Source organism: Salvelinus fontinalis, chromosome 26, assembly GCF_029448725.1.
Source record: "Salvelinus fontinalis isolate EN_2023a chromosome 26, ASM2944872v1, whole genome shotgun sequence".
In the NCBI taxonomy this organism is placed as follows: Eukaryota; Metazoa; Chordata; class Actinopteri; order Salmoniformes; family Salmonidae; genus Salvelinus; species Salvelinus fontinalis.
In genome coordinates, this window is record NC_074690.1 from 15,632,818 (window position 1) to 15,644,854 (window position 12,037).

Sequence of the window (12,037 nt, forward strand, 5' to 3'; positions counted from 1 at the left end):
CCTTATGGCAAGATGCTCCATCATGCTGGAAAAGGCATTTTTCGTCACCAAACCGTTCCTGGATGGTTGGGAGAAGTTGCCCTCGGAGGATGTGTTGGTACCATTCTTTATTCATGGCTGTGTTCTTAGGCAAAATTGTGAGTGAGCCTCCTCCCTTGGCTGAGAAGCAACCCCACACATGAATGGTCTCAGGATGCTTTACTGTTGGCATGACACAGGACTGATGGTAGCGCTCACCTTGTCTTCTCCAGACAAGCTTTTTTCCGGATGCCCCAAACAATCGGAAAGGGGATTCATCAGAGAAAATTATTTTACCCCAGTCCTCAGCAGTCCAATCCCTGTACCTTTTGCAGAATATCAGTCTGTTCCTGATGTTTTTCCTGGAGAGAAGTGGCTTCTTTGCTGCCCTTCTTGACACCAGGCCATCCTCCAAAAGTCTTCGCCTCACTGTGCGTGCAGATGCACTCACACCTGCCTGCTGCCATTCCTGAGCAAGCTCTGTACTGGTGGTGTCCCGATCCCGCAGCTTAATCAATTTTAGGAGACGGTCCTGGCGCTTGCTGGACTTTCTTGGGTGCCCTGAAGCCTTTTTCACAACAATTGAACCGCTCTCCTTGAAGTTATTCATGATCCGATAAATGGTTGATTTAGGTGCAATCTTACTGGCAGCAATATCCTTGCCTGTGAAGCCCTTTTTTGTGCAAAGCAATGACGACGGCACTTGTTTCCTTGCAGGTAACCATGGTTGACAGAGGAAGAAAAATGATTCCAAGCACCACCCTCCATTTGAAGCTTCCAGTCTGTTATTCGAATGCAATCAGCATGAAAGAGTGATCTCCATCCTTGTCCTCGTCAACACTCACACCTGTGTTAACGAGAGAATCACTGACATGATGTCAGCTGGTCCTTTTGTGGCAGGGCTGAAATGCAGTGGAAATGTTTTTTGGGGGGATTCAGTTCATTTGCATGGCAAAGAGGGACTTTGCAATTAATTGCAATTCATCTGATCACTCTTCATAACATTCTGTAGTATATGCAAATTGCCATTATGCAAACTGAGGCAGCAGACTGTGAAAATGTATATTTGTGTCATTCTCAAAACTTTTGGCCACGACTGTATGTTTGCCATTCAGAGGGTGAATGGGCAAGACAAAAAATTTAAGTGCCTTTGAATGGGTTATGGTAGTAGTTGCCAGACGCACCGATTTCTGTCAAGAACTGCAATGCTTCTGGATTTATCACGCTTAACATTTCCCTGTATGTATCAAGAATGGTCCACCACCCAAAGGACATCCATCCAACTTGACACAACTGTGGGAAGCATTGGAGTCAACATGGGCCAGCATCCCTGTGGAACGCTTTCGACACCTTGTAGATTCCCCCAACGAATTGTGGCTGTTCTCAGGGAAAAAGGGGGGTGCAACACCATATTAGGAAGGTGTTGCTAATGTTTTGTGCACTCAGTCAATAACAAAGCTGAACCAGGTGTGTGGAGGTAATTAGGTGAAGATACTAAAGGTGTTTTGGGAAGCCAGGCTGCTGCTTCCCTATTTGGCCACTAGATGAAGCCAACGTCACATATTGGCCTTCTAGCACCAGTCCCCTTGCCACAGCCTTTGGTGTGTGTGTTTGTGGTGTGTACATACTTGTCTGTTGTATTATGGAATTATAAATACCAGCATATTGAGAGAAATAGTGCTGCTTTGTTCAATAATGTCTCACTCCACTGCTGCCAGGTGGGTTGTGGAGCCATGTCTGTGACATGCACACAGAGATCAGCTTGTTCATATTGTACACATTGAAGGGAGGGAGAAGCTCAGAGGGAATATTACAGGTACAATCCGTAGCCTCAATTGCTTGTCAACAGTTTGGTCAAGTGAAAAATCAAAGAAGAGGGGAAATTGTATGGGTTTTTCCTTTGCTTCAGCCAAGATTGTGTGAACCAGTACTGGTATTTACTGTTACTGCACCGGTACTGGTATTTACTGTTACTGTACCGGTACTGGTATTTACTGTTACTGTACCGATACTGGTATTTACTGTTACTGTACCGGTACAGGTATTTACTGTTACTGCGCCGGCACTGGTATTTACTGTACCGGTACTGGTATTTACTGTTACTGCACCTGTACTGGTATTTACTTACTGTTTCTGTACCGGTACTGGTATTTACTGTTACTGTACCGATACTGGTATTTACTGTTACTGTACCGGTACAGGTATTTACTGTTACTGCGCCGGCACTGGTATTTACTGTACCTGTACTGGTATTTACTGTACCGGTACTGGTATTTACTGTTACTGCATCGGTGCTGGTATTTACTGTTTCTGTACCGGTACTGGTATTTACTGTTACTGCACCGGTACTGGTATTTACTGTTACTGTACCGGTACTGGTATTTACTGCACTGGTACTGGTATTTACTGTTACTGCACCGGTACTGGTATTTACTGTACCGGTACTGGTATTTACTGTTACTGTACCGGTACTGGTATTTACTGTTACTGCACTGGTATTTACTGTTTCTGTACCGGTACTGGTATTTACTGTTACTGCACTGGTATTTACTGTTACTGTACCGGTACTGGTATTTACTGTACCGGTACTAGTATTTACTGTTACTGTACCGGTACTGGTATTTACTGTTACTGTACCGGTACTGGTATTTACTGTACCGGTACTGGTATTTACTGTTACTGTACCGGTACTGGTATTTACTGTTACTGCACCGGTACTGGTATTTACTGCTCGGTACTGGTATTTACTGTTACTGTACCTGTACTGGTATTTACTGTTACTGTGCCGGTACTGGTATTTACTGTACCGGTACTGGTATTTACTGTACCTGTACTGGTATTTACTGTACCTGTACTGGTATTTACTGTACCTGTACTGGTATTTACTGTTACTGTACCTGTACTGGTATTTACTGTACCGGTACTGGTATTTACTGTTACTGTACCGGTACTGGTATTTACTGTACCGGTACTGGTATTTACTGCACCGATACTGGTATTTACTGCACCGGTACTGGTATTTACTGCACCGATACTGGTATTTACTGCACCGATACTGGTATTTACTGTACCGGTACTGGTATTTACTGCACCGATACTGGTATTTACTGTACCGGTACTGGTATTTACTGTACCGATACTGGTATTTACTGTACCGGTACTGGTATTTACTGCACCGATACTGGTATTTACTGTACCGGTACGGGTATTTACTGTACCGGTACTGGTATTTACTGTTACTGTACCGATACTGGTATGTACTGTTACTGTATCGGTACTGATATTTGTTCAGGAAACAGAAGGCTGCACTATATAACTGCTCTTCGGCTGCTAATGACGAAGTTTTCTGACCTTCAGGACAAACATTTTTTTATTGTTCTCCGCAGCTACACATTAAGCATAACTCCCCCACCCACATCACTGATTGTAAATATATATGGTTCAAACTAAATCAAGGACATTGTCCTTCTATCATTTAACGCACAGATCCCTTTAGCGGGATCATTTTCGTAAACATCCGCTGAATTGCAGAGCGCCAACTTAAAAAAAAGATTGTACAATTATTTAATTTCATGAAATCACAAGTGCAATATATCAAAACACACCTTATCTTGTTGTTAATCCAACTGTCGTGTCATATTTTGAAAATATGTTTTACAGCGAAAGCAATCCAAGCATTTGTGAGTTTATCGATCACTAGACAAAACATTACGAACAGCTAGCAGCAATGTAGATTGGTCACGAAAGTCAGAAAAGCAATAAACTTAATCGCTTACCTTTGATGATCTTCGGATGTTTGCACTCACGAGACTCCCAGTTACACAATAAATGTTCCTTTTGTTCGATAAAGATTATTTTTATATAAAAAAAACTCCATTTGGTTGGCGCGTTATGTTCAGAAATCCACATGCTCGAGCGGTCATGAAGGCCAGACGAAAATTCCAAATAGTATCTGTAAAGTTCGTAGAAACATGTCAAACGTTTTTTATAATCAATCCTCAGGTTGTTTTTAACATAAATAATCGATAATATTTCAACCGGATGGTAAACTATAGAAGCAGGTGCTTCTACACCTGCATTACTAGCTGTTTGGGGTTTTAGGCTGGGTTTCTGTACAGCACTTCGAGATATTAGCTGATGTACGAAGGGCTATATAAAATAAACTTGATTGATTGAATACAAGAGATAAAGAAAATGTCGAGCTACCACTTTCGCGTGCAGAAACTAATCAAAGGACATCTGGCAGTCCACTGGCGATTTGATAAATCTCGCTCATTTTTCAGAATAAAAGCTTGAAACTATGTCTAAAGACTGTTCGCAACCCGTGGAAGCCATTGGAAAAGGAATCTGGTTGATATCCCTTTAAAAATGGACGAAAGGCAGGCAATGGAACAGGGATTTTTTTTAAATAAGAGGCACGTCCGGGTTGGATTTCCTCAGGTTTTCGCCTGCAAAATCATTTCTGTTATACACCCAGACAATATTTTGACAGTTTTGGAAACTTTAGAGTGTTTTCTATCCTAATCTGTCAATTATATGCATATTCTAGCATCTGGGCATGAGAAATAGGCAGCTTATATTGGGAACGTTATTTTTCCAAACATAAAAATACTGCCCTCTAGCTTCAAGCAGAATATATTTTATAATCGATGCCATTTAAATGTTTGACAATTTGAATAAGAGAAACGACACCTCAAAACTGAAAATGATTAGGCATTCTTTCAGGGTTAAATATATGATCAAGGGCTCTTGACGTATTGGTGTACACTTATTGGATCAAAGGATACATATTTGCCTAAACACTGTTACCATGGTTACCAGTCTGAAAGAAGTCGCTGTAAAAAAAGCCGCAACAATCTCTATAAGCCAGAATGTTGTACATGTTGTTGGTCCTTTTGACGGTATGAGGTGATGATGGGGTATCCACAAGAAAGTGTTGTTTACCTGACTTGCGGCGCCGGTATGTTCTACCGATCTCTTGACTCATTGCAGGTGTTGCACAATATGTAAACAATAGCTAAACGTAACGGATTGTAGTAAGTGACCGAAGCACGTTTCCTGCAATCAGCGGGGAATGTTTGCTGTTTGGTCAGGCTCTGCCATATTGTGCAAGTGTTTGTCATGTGCGAATTGCATCAGTATTGAAATTGAAAACGGAAGTATAAACTGATATACAGACCAGCATACTGAAATTATGGTTAATAATTCTACGCTGTTGATATTTTGTCTACATTTTTGAGCAGCAGAAGGACAAACCCCACAGACCACCAGTAGAGCAAGTTTAAATGCAATTTTAATCAGAATTCTGCCCTGCAAGGAACATTTATTTTGCACAAGTCTCAGGCTGAATATACAGTATATACAACACCCCTTGACTTTTTCCACATTTTGTTACGTTACAGCCTTATTCTAAAATTATTTAAATGTTTTTTTTTCTCTCCCTCACTGTCCTGAACACACCACATTGTGTGTGTGTATATCCTAACCTTGCCAGACAAAAAAGTTCTGTGAATGGATCAGTGTTTCACCAATCATGGCCTTGATGGGTTTGGCAACAGTAACAAGGGGTGATATGCAATGCATTTTTGGGGGGGGGGACCATCAGGCGCCGTCTTGACAACTGATACACAGAAATGTTCTTGCAACGTTCAAATTAAACCAGTAGCATTGCGCGGGTAAAATCCCTGAGGAAGCCAAGCTCGTAAACATGCCATATTACAACCTAAGTTAACTGTCTAAAATGTGCTAAATACTCCCCAGTTGTGTATTTGGTTGACTAACTTGCTAGTTGTCTGAGAGTCTAGCTTGCATGGTCAAGCTTCTCTTGACAACAGCAGAGAATTGGAATCGTTGACCTCTTTTGGCGAACCCTTACTGAGGTAAACTGTTTTCTCCCCTTTCCATGTTTCAGTTTTTCTCTCTCTTGCGCACACACACACGTGTGCACACAATCTGTTACACTGTCGGACAATGCCATCAAGCTAAGGTAATCTCTCTTCCCTCCATATAAAAAGACAAGCTCAAAGGTGCCCTGGTAAAAAAAACAAAGAAAAGGTAAAGTTTTGACCCGTTTATTTGCATTTGTCCCCTCTTAATAAAGATGACATGTTGCCTCTTGAAAGCTTCATAAAACAATATTTTCAACATTCAAGTTTTAAGTTTAAATGTTAAATCAAGGATCCTAACTGCTTTGCAAACGTCATCTCTGAGATCTTTGCTTTTATATGTGGTGTGTTCAGGACAGTGAGGGCGAGTAAAGAACTGAAAGAGAAAGTAGATTGCATATGGACCCCTTGCCCCTAAGGGATATATTGAATATATAGATTGTAGATGGTGCGAGGTCTCTACTCTCACTGCTGTGGAAGCCAGGAAAAGGGCAACAGCACAATACAAGTGGTTTTGGCATGAAGTGTGAATTGTAGCTGATGACTTTACAAGCAGCTAAACAAGTACATTTTGTATGCAGTAGCTAGAAGTTTGGCAGAGCTGCAGTTTGCAGGTGTAAATCAGGAATGTTTTTATTGAATGTAACGATGGCCTCATTCTGTATGTTATGTCTCTGTGACTCCAGGATCATCACACAGAGAGGACCCCCTTCAATGTCTGTTTCAGAGGAACCCCCCTCAGCGTCTGTTTCAGAGGAACCCCCTCAATGTCTGTTTCAGAGGAACCCCCCTCAATGTCTGTTTCAGAGGAACCCCCCTCAACGTCTGTTTCAGAGGAACCCCCCTCAACGTCTGTTTCAGAGGAACCCCCCTCAATGTCTGTTTCAGAGGAACCCCCCTCAGCGTCTGTTTCAGAGGAACCCCCTCAATGTCTGTTTCAGAGGAACCCCCCTCAGTGTCTGTTTCAGAGGAACCCCCTCAATGTCTGTTTCAGAGGAACCCCCTCAATGTCTGTTTCAGAGGAACCCCCCTCAACGTCTGTTTCAGAGGAACCCCCCTCAATGTCTGTTTCAGAGGAACCCCCTCAATGTCTGTTTCAGAGGAACCCCCTCAATGTCTGTTTCAGAGGAACCCCCCTCAACGTCTGTTTCAGAGGAACCCCCTCAGCGTCTGTTTCAGAGGAACCCCCTCAGCGTCTGTTTCAGAGGAACCCCTCAGCGTCTGTTTCAGAGGAACCCCCTCAATGTCTGTTTCAGAGGAACCCCCCTCAGCGTCTGTTTCAGAGGAACCCCCTCAATGTCTGTTTCAGAGGAACCCCCTCAATGTCTGTTTCAGAGGAACCCCTCAACGTCTGTTTCAGAGGACCCCCCTCAACGTCTGTTTCAGAGGAACCCCTCAACGTCTGTTTCAGAGGACCCCCCTCAGCGTCTGTTTCAGAGGAACCCCCCTCAATGTCTGTTTCAGAGGAACCCCCCTCAGCGTCTGTTTCAGAGGAACCCCCTCAATGTCTGTTTCAGAGGAACCCCCCTCAGCGTCTGTTTCAGAGGAACCCCCTCAATGTCTGTTTCAGAGGAACCCCCTCAATGTCTGTTTCAGAGGAACCCCTCAACGTCTGTTTCAGAGGACCCCCCTCAACGTCTGTTTCAGAGGAACCCCTCAACGTCTGTTTCAGAGGACCCCCCTCAATGTCTGTTTCAGAGGACCCCCCTCAACGTCTGTTTCAGAGGACCCCCCTCAGCGTCTGTTTCAGAGGACCCCCCTCAACGTCTGTTTCAGAGGAACCCCCTCAACGTCTGTTTCAGAGGAACCCCTCAATGTCTGTTTCAGAGGAACCCCCTCAATGTCTGTTTCAGAGGAACCCCCTCAATGTCTGTTTCAGAGGAACCCCTCAATGTCTGTTTCAGAGGAACCCCCTCAATGTCTGTTTCAGAGGAACCCCCCTCAGCGTCTGTTTCAGAGGAACCCCATCAATGTCTGTTTCAGAGGAACCCCCCTCAGCGTCTGTTTCAGAGGACCCCCCTCAACGTCTGTTTCAGAGGAACCCCTCAACGTCTGTTTCAGAGGACCCCCTCAACGTCTGTTTCAGAGGAACCCCCTCAGCGTCTGTTTCAGAGGAACCCCCCTCAGCGTCTGTTTCAGAGGAACCCCCCCTCAACGTCTGTTTCAGAGGAACCCCCCTCAGCGTCTGTTTCAGAGGAACCCCCCCTCAGCGTCTGTTTCAGAGGAACCCCTCAGCGTCTGTTTCAGAGGAACCCCTCAACGTCTGTTTCAGAGGAACCCCCCTCAGCGTCTGTTTCAGAGGAACCCCCCTCAGCGTCTGTTTCAGAGGAACCCCCCTCAGCGTCTGTTTCAGAGGAACCCCCCTCAGCGTCTGTTTCAGAGGAACCCCCCTCAGCGTCTGTTTCAGAGGAACCCCCCTCAGCGTCTGTTTCAGAGGAACCCCCCCTCAGCGTCTGTTTCAGAGGAACCCCCCCTCAACGTTTGTTTCAGAGGAACCCCTCAACGTCTGTTTCAGAGGACCCCCCTCAGCGTCTGTTTCAGAGGAACCCCCTCAGCGTCTGTTTCAGAGGAACCCCCCTCAGCGTCTGTTTCAGAGGAACCCCCATCAACGTCTGTTTCAGAGGAACCCCCTCAGCGTCTGTTTCAGAGGAACCCCCCTCAGCGTCTGTTTCAGAGGAACCCCCCTCAATGTCTGTTTCAGAGGAACCCCCTCAGCGTCTGTTTCAGAGGAACCCCTCAACGTCTGTTTCAGAGGAACCCCCTCAGCGTCTGTTTCAGAGGAACCCCCTCAATGTCTGTTTCAGACGAACCCCCCCTCAGCGTCTGTTTCAGAGGAACCCCCCTCAGCGTCTGTTTCAGAGGAACCCCCCTCAGCGTCTGTTTCAGAGGACCCCCCCCCTCAACGTTTGTTTCAGAGGAACCCCCTCAATGTCTGTTTCAGAGGAACCCCCCTCAGCGTCTGTTTCAGAGGAACCCTCTCAATGTCTGTTTCAGAGGACCCCCCCTCAACGTCTGTTTCAGAGGAACCCCCCTCAGCGTCTGTTTCAGAGGAACCCCCCTCAGCGTCTGTTTCAGAGGAACCCCCCCAGCGTCTGTTTCAGAGGAACCCCCCCAGCGTCTGTTTCAGAGGAACCCCCTCAATGTCTGTTTCAGAGGAACCCCCCTCAACGTCTGTTTCAGAGGAACCCTCTCAATGTCTGTTTCAGAGGACCCCCCCTCAACGTCTGTTTCAGAGGAACCCCCTCAATGTCTGTTTCAGAGGAACCCCCCTCAGCGTCTGTTTCAGAGGAACCCTCTCAATGTCTGTTTCAGAGGACCCCCCCTCAACGTCTGTTTCAGAGGAACCCCCCTCAGCGTCTGTTTCAGAGGAACCCCCTCAATGTCTGTTTCAGAGGAACCCCCCTCAGCGTCTGTTTCAGAGGAACCCCCCTCAGCGTCTGTTTCAGAGGAACCCCCCCAGCGTCTGTTTCAGAGGAACCCCCTCAATGTCTGTTTCAGAGGAACCCCCCTCAACGTCTGTTTCAGAGGAACCCCCCTCAACGTCTGTTTCAGAGGAACCCCCCTCAGCGTCTGTTTCAGAGGAACCCCCCTCAGCGTCTGTTTCAGAGGAACCCCCCTCAGCGTCTGTTTCAGAGGAACCCCCCTCAGCGTCTGTTTCAGAGGAACCCCCCTCAGCGTCTGTTTCAGAAGAACCCCCCTCAACGTCTGTTTCAGAGGAACCCCCCTCAACGTCTGTTTCAGAGGAACCCCCCTCAACGTCTGTTTCAGAGGAACCCCCCTCAGCGTCTGTTTCAGAGGAACCCCCTCAACGTCTGTTTCAGAGGAACCCCCTCAACGTCTGTTTCAGAGGAACCCCCTCAGCGTCTGTTTCAGAGGAACCCCTCAGCGTCTGTTTCAGAGGAACCCCTCAGCGTCTGTTTCAGAGGAACCCCCCTCAGCGTCTGTTTCAGAGGAACCCCCCTCAGCGTCTGTTTCAGAGGACCCCCCCTCAGCGTCTGTTTCAGAGGAACCCCCCTCAGCGTCTGTTTCAGAGGAACCCCCCTCAACGTCTGTTTCAGAGGAACCCCCCTCAGCGTCTGTTTCAGAGGAACCCCCCTCAGCGTCTGTTTCAGAGGAACCCCCCTCAGCGTCTGTTTCAGAGGACCCCCCCTCAGCGTCTGTTTCAGAGGACCCCCCCTCAGCGTCTGTTTCAGAGGAACCCCCCTCAGCGTCTGTTTCAGAGGAACCCCCCTCAACGTCTGTTTCAGAGGAACCCCCCTCAGCGTCTGTTTCAGAGGAACCCCCCTCAGCGTCTGTTTCAGAGGACCCCGCTCAGCGTCTGTTTCAGAGGAACCCCCCTCAACGTCTGTTTCAGAGGAACCCCCCTCAACGTCTGTTTCAGAGGAACCCCCCTCAACGTCTGTTTCAGAGGAACCCCCCTCAACGTCTGTTTCAGAGGAACCCCCTCAGCGTCTGTTTCAGAGGAACCCCCTAGTGCACAGCAACATGGAGGATGAGCTTGATGTGGACTCTGAGTCAAAAGTGAGAGGCTAGTGAAAGCAGGAGTTATAGTGCGATTGAAATGTATGTATGACCTCATAACATTTTTCTAAATATGTACTCATGTAATTCAACACCATGTTAGCCCTTATAAATCGTGTGTGTGTGTGGGGGTGTGCGTGCGTGCGTGCGTGTACACACACGGCATTCCTGTGCCGTTTAAGAAAGCTGCAGGAAAGTCACTGACTCATTTTGTTCCTAATGATTAACAGGATAATTAATTCAATACATTTAGTTGCTTTCCTACAACTTGTTTATTTTATCCATTTTAATCTCCACAATGCAGATTTTATCGGGCCCTGCACAAGGTAACAAATTGAACATAGGTTTTAGGTAACATTTCAAATCATCATTATGGCACTGTGATGATGTGGAGGCAGGGTGTTCTAATTTGATGAGGTTGGGAAAGTGTAACCACCAACACTGAGCAGTGGATACTGGGGATAACATTATCAAATAAGAAGAGGTTTATCCAATTTGATGATACTCATCCTTCAGTTGAAGGTATGGATTAAAGGGGGGGTGGGGGTAAGGTGATGCATTCACTATTTTTAAGTGGGGATAGTTCTTGAAGATTTGATATTTTCTGAATAATCAATTTGCCAATTTTATTTTATCCACAGTGCCCAAAGCATGACACCATTGAAACCAACATTGGAGTAGAGAAGTGTGTCTTTGGAGGACCATTCTCACCTCTTAAGACTGAAGTGCAAACGTGAGTATCAATACCTTTGCTTCAATAATGATTACAATAGGTGGCTATCAACACCAAATCGGCATCATTTGCTGAAGTTGCAATATACCTATACGCTCAACCTTAATCCATCCTTCATGTGTTAATTTCGTCAACGACCTATTTTTCCTGACTAAAATTATGATGATTACGAGAGGGGGGAGGGGGGGGGCGATAACTACTACAAATGTACTTTTCATTTTAGTCTACGAAAATGACTAGAGGAGAATTCCACCTGAGGCTAATGGCATGCGGCGCGAGAGCGGCAACACGGAAGAATGAATAATGGCGCACTTGGGAAGATGGAGCTTCTGATGTGATCAAAGAAAAAATAGCCTACAAGAAAGTGAGGGAGTAAACAGTATTGTTTCTACACTGAACAAAAACAGAAACGCAACATGCGACGTGTTGGTTTCATGTGCTGAAGTAAAAGACCCCAGAAATGTTCCATACGCACAAAAAGCGTATTTCTCTCGTTTTGTCCACATTTGTTTGCATCCCCGTTAGTGAGCATTTGTCCCTTTGACAAGATAAGATGTCAATTCTGCCAATGAGAGGATTGTATGAAATATTCTGCATGTTTAGGATTGGAGAAAAGGGGACATTTGTTTGCAGAATTGATATCTTTCAGTCGCACGGTCTGATTGAGCTGATCTGCCTGGCTATTCTCCCACACAGCTCCCACTTCACTCCTAACTCTTTTGAACTGATGCGAAGCAAGGCACGTGGACACATGACTTGTAACTAATCTCAACGAGAAACAATGTTTACTCCCTCTCTTACTTTCGTGTAGGCTATTTTTGCTTTGATCACATCAGAAGCTCTATTTTCCCATCTATGCCGTTATTCATTCATCCGTGTT